This window comes from Coturnix japonica, chromosome 3 (genome assembly GCF_054131305.1).
Source record: "Coturnix japonica strain WE chromosome 3, WE-NBRP24, whole genome shotgun sequence".
In the NCBI taxonomy this organism is placed as follows: Eukaryota; Metazoa; Chordata; class Aves; order Galliformes; family Phasianidae; genus Coturnix; species Coturnix japonica.
The window spans coordinates 26,920,835-26,935,254 of NC_140665.1; the positions used below are offsets into that span (position 1 = coordinate 26,920,835).

The window sequence follows — 14,420 nt, forward strand, 5'->3', positions numbered from 1 at the left end:
CCTTTATATATTCAGTTAAATGTGTGGGTTGGATTTTTTCGTGTTCTTTTTTCTTTTTCTTTTTCTTTTTTTTTTTTTTTTCCTGAGTTATAATTAGTTTCCCTGAGAGGCAGCAGCTTTAATGCTTGGGTAGTTTTCTGAGAAGTTGGGACCGAATGAAGCTTTTGGGAAATGACAATTCTATGTCCATGTTTTTTTTTATTTGGTGTGCTTTATTTCAGTCTTTGTCTGAGCTGAAAGCTCTTGTTGACTGACAGAGGATGCATTGATTCAGTGAAATTAAGCAATTTCAGTCCTGCCTCCCAAACAAAAACATACAAAGGACCTGCATGTTGACTGAAAGTAAAGTTCTTTTCTAAATATGTACAAAGTACTTAAATGGCAAAACTGAACACCCCTTCCCCCTGTCCCCAGGGCACTAATTGGCTCTGACCTGAATTCTTTTTTTTTTTTTTTTTTTTTTTTTTTGCTTAACTTCACTGGAAGTTTATTTCAACAGAAAATTTTGTAATAGATGTGTGTGCTGTACAAGAGAACAATATCCTACAAAGCAAGAACAGTGGAGGTCATCAATTATCAAGGTAATTCTAATAAGATGAAACTACTTAGTTAGTGTACCTTAAAAAAAAAGTAAAGGGAGGTCTGGGAAAAATGATCATTGGTTTGTAAATTACCATGTAGTCTTCTCCTGTTTCCCCTGCTCTGTGGTCAGCCTAAGGTAGACTATCCCTGACTCTAATACTACTGCCCCCACACAGATGTGGAAGAGCTCTGTAGTGGGGTTATAGGTTCTATTCATGAAAAATTGTCACAAATCACACAAGTGGTTGTCTTAAGAAGCTTAATACCTGTGGTTATGTACTGATTGTGTTATGTCCTGGTTTTATGCCATTGTTAGGAAACAACAAAGCATAATTTTTATGTGCTTTACAGAGTTACTTTGCCCATCCACTTTCTCCCAGCATCAAGCTATGCAAAGGCAGAGGAGCCAGGCCCTCATCACCTCTGGGAGACAGCAACTGGTTTATCTCCAAGAAAGCCCATAGCAGGTAAAAATGGAAAGGTCTTGGCAGGTCCCTTAGTCTCTCCTCTCTCCCTTTGTGCAGTACTTTTGAGAAGCCAGCTTTGCCTGTCTCTTGCAAAGTACTTCCAATCCTCTAGTTTAGATGGAATACTATTCCCAGCTGGAAAAACTCATCCACTGGCACAGTCAGAGTTATAATTGGTTTGTATAGATTTTGCACAACTAAAAAGAAGAAAAAAAAAAAAAAGAAAAGAAGGAAAGAGAAGAAAATTCCTTTGCCAATTCCATGCTTGTTATTTGTCAAGTTGTGTACACTGTCAGTAAAGCTGTGCTCTTGAACAGTCAGGAGTGCTGTGGCCCCAAAAAACCATTGGTAGGAGTGAGGAGACACAGTGTCTGTGGCTCTGGCTTGGGCAAAGTGTGCTACATAGCTTTCATTTTCTGCATGCATGATTAAAATTAAAGACCAAAAAAAAAAAATAAAAAAAATCTTGGCTCCAGCAGTGGGAACCACACAGATGTGAACAGGGAGGAAAGCTGATTTTTTTCACTGCTGTGTCACCGCTTCCTGTGACCTGAGGACAGATTTGTCTCAGAGTTTTCTGCAGCACAGGCAAAGATAGGAGTTATCTTCTTTATAAGTAATGGGAAAAAGCACAATGTTCAGGATCTCATGGTGTTCTTTCTGTGCCTTATTTTGGATGGATCTAATAGCTTTCCAGAGTTCCAGATCCATTGGAGATTTTCCTGCTTTGACATTGATCTGATAATCTTAAAGGTCTTTTCCCACCTTAATGATTCTATGCAGTGTTTTCTCAAACTGCCCCATGCAGCCTTTCCTAAAGCCATAAGGCACACACACACCTTAAGCCCTGTGTGTTGTGTGGAAGACATGAATGAACTGCGTATGTATTTACATGCTCCATTTGGTCGTGAGATTCACTTATCATGGAAACATCATCAAATCTCAAAATGGGTTAGGTTGGAAGGCACCATAAAGCTCACCTAGTTCCAACCTCCTGCTGTGGGCAGGGTCCACACCCACTTGATATTCTGTCTTCCTCTCTTGTCAGGGGCCTTATATACATGTGCACATTGCCAGGTGATGGACTCAAATGTATATCAGTGATGTACATTTCCTGAGGAGGAAAGTGGGCAGCTAGGCAAGGACAATGCATATTCCTCAGTGCTGCAGCTCCCTGCCAAGGGGTGGAGAAAGTTGTTGGCTGAAGTTGCAGGCACTTCTCATGGTGCCTCAATGCAAGGTTACCGGGGTGAATAGAGTTTCACTTCCAAAGAGCTACATTCACATTTTGATTTTGGTCACAGAGGGAATTATCTTTAAAGGGTTTTTAATCCCTTTGGAAGCCTTCCAGTCCCTGGGGATATCACTGCTTAATCTTGCCCCAGTCCAGCACAGGGTCATTCTTTCTCAGGATAGAGCTTGTTCAGGGACTTTTATGGGGTTTTGCTTGCTTGCTTTTCAAGTGAGACTGTTTTCCAGTTTAATTTGGACTTGTTTGTGAAAAGCATGTGCTTTCAGAAGGCTGTTGAGAGATTTTTGCCCAGCATAAGAAAATGCAGCACAGATAAGGAGCCAGGTGTGCGGTGAGGAAAGGGAAGCATGAGGGACCCAAACCACAGTTGTCGTAAGACTTTCAGAAGAATTTCCAAATTAAAATATTTTGCTTTTTACGTATGTATCACACATTTCCTAGAGGAAGGAGGGAGGAAAGTGGCAGCGTGGGCCCTTTTGACTGTCTCCCACACTGAGAGGCTTGGTTACTCTCTGAAAAAGGAATTCACCCAGATATATAAGGAATGACACATGCATTAACCCTGCATGGACCTTTACATTTCAGTTGCAGACTGAGCAGTCCCACACTTTTGATACAACGGGAACCTATTTAGTTCAGCTCCAGTAGCAGCACTGAATTGCATGTTACTGGCTTGTTAGGGTGATCTGCCTAAAGCTGTAGGAAAGGGACACATTTTAAAAGCAAGTATGGGGTGTTAGAATGATACCAGTAATAACAATCTGTAAATTACAGATGAGGTTCATTGAGTGAGCAGTGTGTTATCTCTCTGAATGTTTAAATATTTGCACATTTTGGCAATTTCTTTAAAGAAGGCAAGAGCTGGACTGTCAGCACTGATTTTAGTTTTGCAGTGTTATGGCTTTCTATTTATAATGGATAGGAAAGAGGACCTGAAGGCAGTGTGTCTTGTCAGTGAGTTGCAAATCCTCTCATACCGTCAGTATTTGCTTTGATTTAAGTGCTTGTGATAGTTAATGAAAGATAGCCCAAGAAAGAAGAAGCAAGTTTCTCAAATCTCATCAGTTTATTTGTGTTTCCTTCCTATTTGCGGACAAAAAGGTACATTTAGTATGAATGGCTGTGAAGCTCTATGGATAGAAAAGTGGGTCGTGGTCTGTATCTAAGGGGGTTTCACTTCTAGTACCCTTGGATATTAATCTGTAGAGTCTGGCCCATCTTATTACAGAGCTCTGACCGAATTTCCAGTTGCAGAGCTGCCCAAGGTTCCCAGTCGCAGGAGATATGTCACTGCAAATAAAAACAAGTCACTTAATAAGCATTATGTGCTTCTTTCATTTAGTTCTCCGTGTATATCTCTGGGCAACATTCAAACTCTCCAGTGTCTGCTAATTAGTTTGTTTTCTTATACTTCATTGAGATTTGGATTGGCACTAAGACCCAAAAGGGAAGAATCTAGCTGTCAAAATGTGAATGTCTATAACGAGTGTAAGGTGTGGATGGAAACCACATAGTTGTCACACAGCAGCTATGACATAAAAGATGCTATTGCTCCCGTACCATTTACCATAAGAGAGAGAGATATTTTTGGAGGGCAGAAGATGTGATTATGGAAGACAGCTAAATGGAAGCTGTCATTGTATGCTCCATGCACTGAAATGGAATAGTGTGCAGGAGAAAGGCTGTTAGAAATATTTTAATAAATATGAAGTACATGGATGAATAACAAAAATATCTCAGCATTAGTTAAGCATGGCTGGCTAGGCTGAGCAGCATTGCTTAGCTGGGGGAGCACAGGATTCAGAGTGGGTGGCAGGGCTTTTCCTCCTAGCCCCAAAACCTGCTTTCTCTAAAATCTTGGCAAGTCACATTTTCCTCTGATTTCATGCCCTTTGGACCAGATATGATCAAGATACAGTAAAAATATGATCAACAGCATTTCTAAAATGCTGCTGTTATCTGACATAACTCATAGACCAGCATCAGACGTTGTTTTTGAGTTATAATAGGATCGTGGATAGCTATGGTAAGTGAGGGATGATAATCAGTTGCCATTGGTTTCATGCTCCAGGCCCTTTGCAGGGATGGCAGACTTTGCAGCCCATGTAGAGGCCAGGCTTATCTTCCTGTGCCTGAGACTTGCCCTGCCTGCAGTTGTCCCACTTCTCCCCACATAGCAGACCTCTGCCCATGCTCCCAGCCTAAAGCAACACTCCCACAGGCAGCCTGAAATACTCTGGTAACAAACTCTGGGGTAACTTTGCTGCAGTTTTAATGCAGTTTGATGACCGTAAGTGCTAATTCTAACATGTAGCACCTCTGTGCACACCAGCGCTGCACCAATGTGTGCCTTCACCCTCCCTTGCAGTCAGTACACCTGGTGAGCTCCAACCAGCTGCTCTTGCAACATCTTATTTTTTCTGTGACAGGTCAGAGAGTCAACCACGTTTTCAGGAGTGCCCTTGAACATTTTCAAGAGAAGTAAGTAAATCTATGCTTTAAATAGGTTACATCACCCAAATTCACTTGAATGATGAAGGAAGAGAAGGAGTGTGCAAATCAGATGGTGAAGGACAGAAAAGAGGAGGCTGATGCACAGCTCATTCAGCCCCGTGAGTCCCCTGGCTGTTCAGTGAAGGGCTGTGCTGCTCATCAAGCTGAGGCACAGAAACCAACACCTTAAGCCTCCCTGTAGCCAACAGAGTTCCAGGGAGGTGGTGACAGTCATGCGCGTGACAGACTTTTCCAGTCCCCCTTGTGTAAGCACAGAAATACCGAGCTATAATCTCTAGGCCTGCACTGGAAATACAGCAACAGCCCTTTCCCGGGATGCAGTGGGAGGTGTGGGGGCTGCCTCCTGCTCCTTTTTAGCAAGAGAACATCTCTACAGCTCCCCATACCACCTTCTGCAAAATGACAACCAGCATATGACTTGGGTTTGAAATCCTTGCAGCTGATGGAAAAACAATTAAGATCTCATTAAAATTCTATGTAGGGAGCCAAGAAAAGGAAGATAATGTCAGAGGAAAGGTGATACGTAGGACAGTATGGAGAATTCTCTTAAGTTAAGCCTGTCATTAGACGGGAACACAGAAGGTGCTAATTGTACAGTGCATTTCATTCAACCCACAAAGAATAATTAACACTTTCCCTTCCGTATCTCCATTCACTGAAGTGAATGGATTCAGTACATATGCTTTCATCCTAAGGCAGGAGATGCCATAGTCTGGCTTTGTATGTGCAGAGGAATTTTACTGCTGGGTTTCTTCACCTATTTAGTCATGTGAGGCACTGCTGATATTATTAATCTCTTTGTGGCTTTTGCTCCTACAGAAATTATTGACTTGAGATGGAGAAGAATTGAAACAAGAATGCACTTGTTTCCAGGTAAGCACAAAGCTTACACGCTGCCCTGGATAAGGGAGGATTCACCAGAGAGAGCTCCTACCCTGGGAGTGCTGGTGGGGATGGAGCACAATGCAAACAGGCACCGCTTCTTCCTGTGCAGGCTGTCAGCAGCTTGGCAGGGTGCTGAGGATTTTTCCTTAAGATCTATTTTCAGGCTGACCCAGCTGCTGACCGAGAAACCAAAGCTCTTGCAATGGGTGGATCTCTGACCTGCATTGCTGCCCTGACCACCATCAGCCCTGAGCAATGTTATTGTGGCAGCTGTCTTGCAAAGCAGATCTTAGCCTTGCCAGGCTTGCAGATGGCTTCCTGACCTCCCACACGCCTCATGAAATTTAACTGGAGATGATAGTCTTCACTTCCTTTTAAACTGGAGTGATATCATTGCGAGTTACAATGCAGCTGATGTTCTCCACCTTATTGGTGACTACACTTCAGAGCTGGGATGAAGGGATTTGTATCCATTGCAGCTTTTCTACTTCATAGAAATAATTCAGATTAATTAGCTAAAAATTACAAAGCACTCTGATATTCCTGTCAGAAAATGCTCTATCTAAATATAACAGTAATGTCACTTTACATCCTCTGATACTTTTGCAGGAGTCGCTATAAGAGAAGTTGTGCACATGCTATTTCATGAAGGTCTTCATTCAAATTCATATCAAAGACAGCCCAAACAAATTCTCTAACCCCTCTCCCTGAGTCTAAGCATCTTCAAAGTGTTGCGAAGCTTGCCTTAGGATGCTGTGTCCTTGATGCTTATAAGCAGTGTGAGTAGATGGCTGGCTGAGGCTCCCTGGAGCTGCAGTGCAAATGAGGGATCTGCACAGTGACACAACCACCTGTGTCCTTTGACTCTCTATGTGCACTGCACCAGTGTGGCTAAAGGGTGTCCTTTCACCCCACAGTATCTGTGCTTCTTGTTGGAGTTCTGGACTTACAAGGGTAGGCAGTTGCAAAATACCATCTTATTTTCAGGTCTGTAGACACCTGCATTTACACAGCATGTGGGCTCTGAAACTGCTAAGCCTAGTTCTTTCCAAGTCTTTGCACAAGCTCTTGAGGGAAAGGGGTAACATGCTGTCACATCTCTTTGTCCTTTGACACAACTTGAGGCAGCAACACCCCATCTTCAGTCCTAACGTTTTCACCAAGGTATTCCATCCTTGGCTGCCAGAGACCAGGGGATGTCTGCACGCTGGCATCTTCCCTGTCACGTACAGTCCTTGGTTCCCCTGCTAGCCCCATGACTTGGCTGTCTGTGTTACACTATTTCAGTATGCCCTCCCCTAACCCAATTGTACCCAGTCCAAGTTGGCACACAGGTGGTGTCTGTCTGAAACTGGGCTCAAGGGGGAAAGAATAGAGTTCAGCAGGCTAAATGGAGATATGTCAGACATGGTCTCTCTCATTTCTCAAAGCACTGAGGCTATTCCCATGCTAAGCATGACCAGCTATACCTGAGCTCACTTACAAAGGCCCTTGGGCATTTCTACCTTTGGCTATGTACCCATTACTCTGACTTTGCCCAATTTATATTTTCACTTATAGACTCTTCATCACCTATCTGTGATTCTTTTGTCCATCTGACTTGAACCAGAAAGCTAAAGTGTAACCAAATGCAATAATCAGGCAGGGGAGAGAAGGGAAGGAGATTCCTTTGGTACCTTTCTGAAAGCTGATGTGGGTATGGTTGCTGATGGTGTAAGTATGGATATGCTGGTTTACCCAGGGATAGGAGATCACCAGCTTCCAGTATTTCAGAAGCGTCACTGAATTTGCATGCCTAACAGAAAAAAAAATTCTCCTGCTGGGCACCCAAATCTAGAGGCTACTTTTAAACCTTGTTTTGTTTTTCCTGGTTGAAATGAAAGAAACATTTCTAACATGCAGTTCATTCTTAACAGGCACATTAACTTGAAAGTTAATCATAGCTCTGGCCCCAGATGGTTACCGTGCATCTGCTCCTCCATCTGTGGGAGTCTTTAAGGATACTTGATAGCTGTCCAAATAAGTGCTTCAAAACTGTATCATATAAAGGCAAAATAAGAAGATAGCATCATCTAGAATGGTCCCAAAGGCAAGGGAAGTTTCATTGGTGTTTCAAGCTCTCAGCAGTGCCCTATGAATTTCACTGGAATGCAGACTTTTACAGTGTTCACAAAGCATTATTCATAGTGTGTGTACTCTGAAGATATACCTTCCTATTTTCAACAGGAAAATGTAAGAAATACACTTCCTGCTTTCCCGTGGACAGAAATCTTACTGCTAGGTAACTTGTAAACAAAGGTAAGCAAAATACATTTCAGCCACATTATATTATTATCTGTTATACTTCATTGATAATTTGCGTGGTTGTGGGTAAGTAATTTTTGTAATAAGTTTTGTAATTTGGTTTCAAACCAGCCAGTGATCTTCTCCATATCACAAGTCCTTGGTAAATCAAGAAGAATGGTGCAAACTATATATAGTGTCCTCCTGTCCTTCCTGTAGTCCCAGGCAACATAAGCATAGAAATCTCTAGGGCTGTGATGTGAGATATATTATTGATGAGCAAATGTGGAATAGGCCTCACTCAAAACATTATTAGATCAGCTGCTGAATTAGGGAGATGGAGCTAATTGAAGCTGTGCTTAGGGGAGCCTTGCTAGGTCCCATTCAGTCTTGCAGAGAGTCCAATAATGATGCGGTTTGAGACCATGGGAAGTTTAAGATGATGTGAAGGTTGGTCCAAAGCTCAGTGAAGCTGAAGAAAATCTCCCACAGTCTGTGAATATTGCATGTGTTGTGGGACTTCCTTTTTTTTTTTTTTTTTTTTTTTTTTGAAGCAATTATCTCAAATGCAGAGGCACTGGAATTCCACTAAACCTTAGCTTTATCCTGCATGAGGATTATGTCAGACAAGGGGGAGGAAGGATGTGCTTTTCTTCTCAAGGTGAATATAATGACAAAGTTGATTTCTACATTATTTCCCAAAGTCATATCCAAAGGCACAGAGAAGTCAGTAAGACTCTCTATATTGGGTGGAGAGACAGGAGAGAGGCAGGATGCCATTATGCTGTACTTGCCATGAACAAGCACAGGAAGAATAGGGGGAGATGGACATGCCTTTTTACCTTGTTCTTACCAGCTCTGTTCATGGGAAGAAGGCCATCACAGGCAGTTAGAAATGTGTCCCTTTGTCACACATCCTAAATGGCCCTTTTCTATAGCAGGCTGTGAGCACAAATTTTTGCACTTGAAAGCTTTAATCATGATTGTCCTTTACAATTACATGTATTAGGGCCCTATAGAAACAGTCTGCAAACAGGAATCAGGCTTTTCTCTTCATGGTCACAATAGCCAGTGGTGTTTAGCAGCAGTTCTGCCATCACAGAAGATCACTGCTGCAGCCTGCAAAGTCCTTCTTTTTCTAAAACTACTCAGTGAAGGTCTGCTAAGCATGTATATGATTTCTGGGCAAATCATATGGCAGAAATCCATTGAATAATAAGCAAAGTAGCTACATGGAAATCCAAAAGAAATAATATGCCAGCTGGCAATAAATACTTTGGTATTTGACATCGCTGGGGACAAAATGTTAGGGCAAAATATGGGCAAGATGTGTAAATAATACTGTGAGCAATACTAGGAGATAAGCATCTGTATTTGCAACCCTGCTTACATTACTAATGCCATACTCAGCGGTTCTGTATGAAAATTGGTGCTTGTTATTTAACACATTGTTGGGAGTGATTTATGATCTGATTCCAGCTCCTAAATGAATTGCAATTATTCTGGCAGTTATTAATCTTGTAAATTGATGTGCTGGAGTTTATCTCATAGTATCCAATCTGTTTTTAATGGCTGCTATTTTATTACCCCGTGATTGGTCTAAGATGGGCTATGCTTGCCAATACTTAGCAGTTAAAAACGTGTTTTAATATATTTGTTGGCTTAAAAGCAAGACTGGAGGAAATGGCTTTTTTCATTTATAATTTGAGGGTTTTTCCTCTTCATCTTCCTAAGAAATTTCTGTTGCTTTCTAATCTGGTTGCTGCAAGTCTGTGTTATATTGATGTGTGTAATATAAAAGGAATAATAATAATTTTCACTCAGTATGTCACAACAATTGCTGATGTGTCTTCTACTTAGGCAGGAATCCAAGGAAGAGCAGTGCTCCTCAGTGAGCGGGAGAAGCGTCACCAGCACAACATCACACCACTGCTGTGATCATCTTCATCTAATGGCGCTGGGGGAGAGGAAGACTTTGTCCTTTGCTAACACTGTAACCTCGTGCTTTGAATCTCTTTCTCCTTAAGGGATGTCTGCTCCAGGGAGGACAGCAGTCAGACCCAGAATCAGTATCACAGATCAAGAAAGCCATAGGAAACAGGGTACTACTAGTCTGCCTTCAGCAAGGTGAGAAGAATAGGACTAGCTGCCCAATTTAAGGCCACTCACCCTCTGAAAGAGCATTTGATTTTAGAGATATTAGCTAATCTCTGAGGAGGAGAAATTTTTTTAAGCAAAGAATGTAAAAGCCAGTCAGAGCTTTTCTACTTGTCATAGCAGTGACAATCTAGAGCCAGTAAGAGAAATAGGAGGAAGAAAGCTACCTAGTTTTAATCTGAAGCTAGAGCACATAATCTCAGATCTTTCTGGACACTCTGCTCATGATAAAGCATGGAGTCAATAGCTTGTTCACATGGCTATTTGAAGCTCATCCAGAGTGCCACAAGGCCAAGCGGCCACCAGGCTGTGCTGCTTGATGATCCTTAGCAATAGCTTCGTGATGACCAGTGGATACTCTCTGAGGATATCAGTGGGGTGGGCCTCCTGAGCAGAGTCCTCCCAAGGAGAGGCTCGCCACGTGGCATGGCAAACTGCTGGAACTTTGTATGGTTTTCAGCTGTTCTCCTTGAGCTTGTGGTGACAATGTTTGACAGAAAGAATTAACCGTGTTCCATCTTGCAAGGATCTTGGCCTTTCCAAATGGTTCTGGCATTTTCTATATGAGCTCAGACTGAATTAAGGCTGAGTTGTCTTGAGCTGAGACTGTGATTCAATCTTGTCATCCAATGCTGGAGATCATCATCTTCAAAGCACCTTAGGAGGTACTAGACCAAGTACATGATCCTCAGTCCTTTGTGAGCTTCTCATAGGTTGCTAATGGTGAGCTGATACTTTAGTTTGCTGATTTCCATGCACTTTTCCAGCATAAAATCTCTGAACTCTGTGTGTTCAGCAAAGCATATAAATGGCCTTAGGCTTCACTGAAATATGAAAAACTTCAGATTAGATTTCTGTAATGCTCTGTGAGCTTTGTTTTACTCCTGTGCCTCTACCCCAGTCAGCAGACAAAATTTATGTGAGAAACAGGACCCTGATATCAGCATAGAGTGCCTCGTGATTATTTTATGACTTGGGGTGAACTGTGGCTTTGACTATGAAGCCTCATAGGTTTGAGCTGCCAAGTAAGGAAAACACATGCTCTTTCAAAAGGTTGTGGAGGTTCCTTACTATCTTCTCTCTGGAGCTGTGTGGAAATATAGTGCAGTCACTCAAATGCTTTCCAGATCTTCTGTGGCATGGAAACACCCTCAAGACTGTAATGTAGGATTTGTCTTATTGCCAGAATTATTAGTTCCAATAATAATAAGCTGGTTGATTACTGCCATCAACTCCTAGTTGCAAAAATGATAAAGAAAATGTATTTCAACTATTTATCTAATGAAAGTATACAAGCCTTTCCATTCTGGGATCCAAGTATCAGTTAGGATAGTCCTGAAAACTTCACTGTGGAAAATACCATGTTCAGATACTGAAATTTTATTACAAAAATATGAAGCCATTGTGTAAAATGTGATGGGTTAAGTGAACCTAAGCTTAGTGGCTCAGAGAAACAGAATAAACCTGTGATTAAGTGATTAGGAGCAGCTCTTTAGGTAGGTGCTACTTGTCTTGTGCCATGTTGATGTCTCCACTAGGCCTGAACATGTCATGCATGACATTCTGGTCACATAATAAATCACTGTAGTATCTTTTCCCCTCAGGATGTACAAATTTCAGCCTACTGGCTCCACCATAGACAAAAAAAATCCTGATACAAACAAATTCCCCAATGGGTTCATCTATAACTGATGACAACTGGAGTGTCAGTAAGCACAACACTGAGAATGTTCTGTAGCTCTTTCATATTGCCAGGCATGCTTTCATTTCCTTTCATTTGTATGCCTTTTTATAAGGAGAAGAAATGGGTAGGAGTCTCATATTTTGTTGAAAGACAACAAGACATGAGAATATTTATACCTTGTTGATCTAATCTGGTGCAGAATAGCATTTCAGTTTTGAATAGGCTCATACTCTTTTGCCTTGAGCCAAGGCAGGCTCATGAAAGGAGCATTGGCATTGCAGAAATGATTCCCACTGGCACTAGCTGCCTAGGAAACAGGCTGAGGAACTGCTAACAGAGAAAGCAAAAGACAAAAGAGTGAATGTGAAATGTCTGGAGGAGAGAACAGCAATACGCCTTTGAAATGTCTGGAGGAGAGAACAGCAATATGCCTTCTGCTGAAGGATTAACCAAGTTTGGTCTGAGCTTTCTGTCTCATGGAAATTTGGATCCCACTGTTCAAATGACTGGTAAGTGCATTTCTTCCAGAAAAGCTTGCCTAGTTGTAGGACATCGTTGATTTCCTGGCTTGTCTGAAAAAAATGAAGCCTGTTTCAGGAATGAACTCAGATGGCAGAACTTCTGTGCAATCGACGGAGTGAAGTGAGAGTGGCTGCAGTGGGGGATGAGGGAAGGCTGCAGATCAGGAAGGAGAAGGGTAATGAGGAGAAACTCGATCATCCTGACTGAACATTTTGGAGATGCTGTAGTTTGTCTGGGGATAGAGAATGCAAGAAAACTTCGATGGTGAATGGACTGCTAGAAGAACAAGCCCATGTACAAAGATGGAGCCAAAATCTTCTGGGAGGAGCACAGTGACAGTACAAGGGGCAACAAGCACAGGTTGCAATGCTAAAGTTGTATAATCAGTTATTGGGTTGTTTTTGCTGAGGATTGGTCACTGTGAAACTCTGACTCATGACTAAGCTGGAGTGACTGAAAAATTCAGCATATTTCATGACACTATGTCAAATTTTACAGGGACCTGGCAGCTGCAAAACTTTCATTTCTTCAAGACAGAAATTATTTGCTGACTCATACAAATAAATGATGGTATATTTATCCTCTCTGGCACTGGCACCTGATCCCTTTGACACTTTCATGATGCTTTGGACCAGGGCAGGAGATAGATTCCCTTGAAAACTGCTTTTTCATGAAAGCTTTAACCCAGTCTTTCAAAGCCCCCAGCCCCCTCGCTGAACTTTATCCTGCAGGGTAAAATCTTCAAGCAAATGGCAGCCAAATGGATCAAAGCAACTGCTCAGGGCTACACCCTTCTCTTGAGGGTTGCTCTGGGGACAGAGTTGTCTGTTGCTTCTTCTTTGCAATGGTAGGCTCTGAGCTGCAGTGAAAGAACTGCTGGTTTGCTGCTTGTATCAGTATTCTCCAGAACAGGAATATTTCTGGTGCTTCATCTGCTTTGTGTGGGGATGTGGTCACAGATGTCTACTGTTGGTACTACATTATGACTGGGACTCTGATGTGTTACACAGCTTTACAAAGTTAAGAGCAACATCTTCAAGAGTTATGTATACATGTGTTTTCTTAACAACATAATGTATATACAATGGCTTGCTTTAACTGAAGTATCCTTTAGTTAAAGAACTAGTACTTTTAGAAGTAGACCTCTCATTAACTAGCTGGACAAGTGCCAACAGCAAAGTGCAGATATACTTCTATCTGGACAAAAGTCTGTATTTCTGGTTATTCAAAATACAGAACGGTATCTTTCCTTTTCATCTCCATAGCATGGAAGGGAGTTTGGAGGTAATAGTAGCACCTCAGATTGCTGCAGCAGCTGCTTGTATGTTTGTGCCCCAAAATCACTTTTTTTCTGTCTTGGCATGAAGAAGTGCATGTTTGTGCAGTGTTCGCAGACTGTTTGATTACTCCTGTCGTGCATTGCCTGGCAGAGACATGGTGTTTCTTAAATGAACTGCTGTTTCTTCCCAGCTTATGAGTGAAAGGCTAAACATTAAGCAGACACTAACAAGATTCCAGTTCTGAAGCACATTTTAGTTCTCAGCAGTTTGTTTTTTGCCATACATCCAACACTGTCTCCTGAGGGAAAAAGCAATACAATTAACATGAGATAGATAGATTTGGTTCAGTGTACTCATATTCCATTACTGTATCAACCTATTTGTGATTCTCATAGTATTGTGTATGTTCTGATTTTTTTAATTATTATTTGTGTTGTTGTTTCAAAAAGGCACCATTTTAGATGTTACATTTTCAGAAGCCGTCAGATTTCAGCTATTTTGGATACATGGGGCGGAGAAAGGAGACACTGAGAACCAAGAATTATAAACATGATTTTTTTTTTCCATTACCAGCAGGAATATCCTCATCTGAGTCCTATTAGAGAGGTAACTGCCTTCATTAGTAAAATAAACCAGTATACAATCACAGCCAGCCTAAATGCTTGGGCTCAACAATCTAATTTAGAAACTTATCTATGCTGTGTTTGAGTAGAGAGGCCTTTCTTGTATTATCTGAGTAAACAGAACAGATGCAGATGCTTGCCAGGAGTTCTGAGTCTCACAAATTGGTTCTA

At 41.7% G+C, this 14,420-nt stretch overlaps 1 protein-coding gene across 1 annotated transcript in view; it reads left to right on the forward strand.

The window, feature by feature from the left end:
- Positions 1–14,420, forward strand: part of SOCS5 (suppressor of cytokine signaling 5) — a 115,381-nt gene that overhangs the window by 83,830 nt on the left and 17,131 nt on the right. Inside the window, exons 15-21 of the mRNA XM_085543126.1 lie at positions 222–342; positions 487–581; positions 934–1,049; positions 4,731–4,782; positions 5,635–5,688; positions 7,927–7,998; positions 9,844–10,110. The gene's annotated coding sequence lies outside the window, so the exon portion shown is untranslated. The remainder of the gene's footprint in view (positions 1–221; positions 343–486; positions 582–933; positions 1,050–4,730; positions 4,783–5,634; positions 5,689–7,926; positions 7,999–9,843; positions 10,111–14,420) is intronic.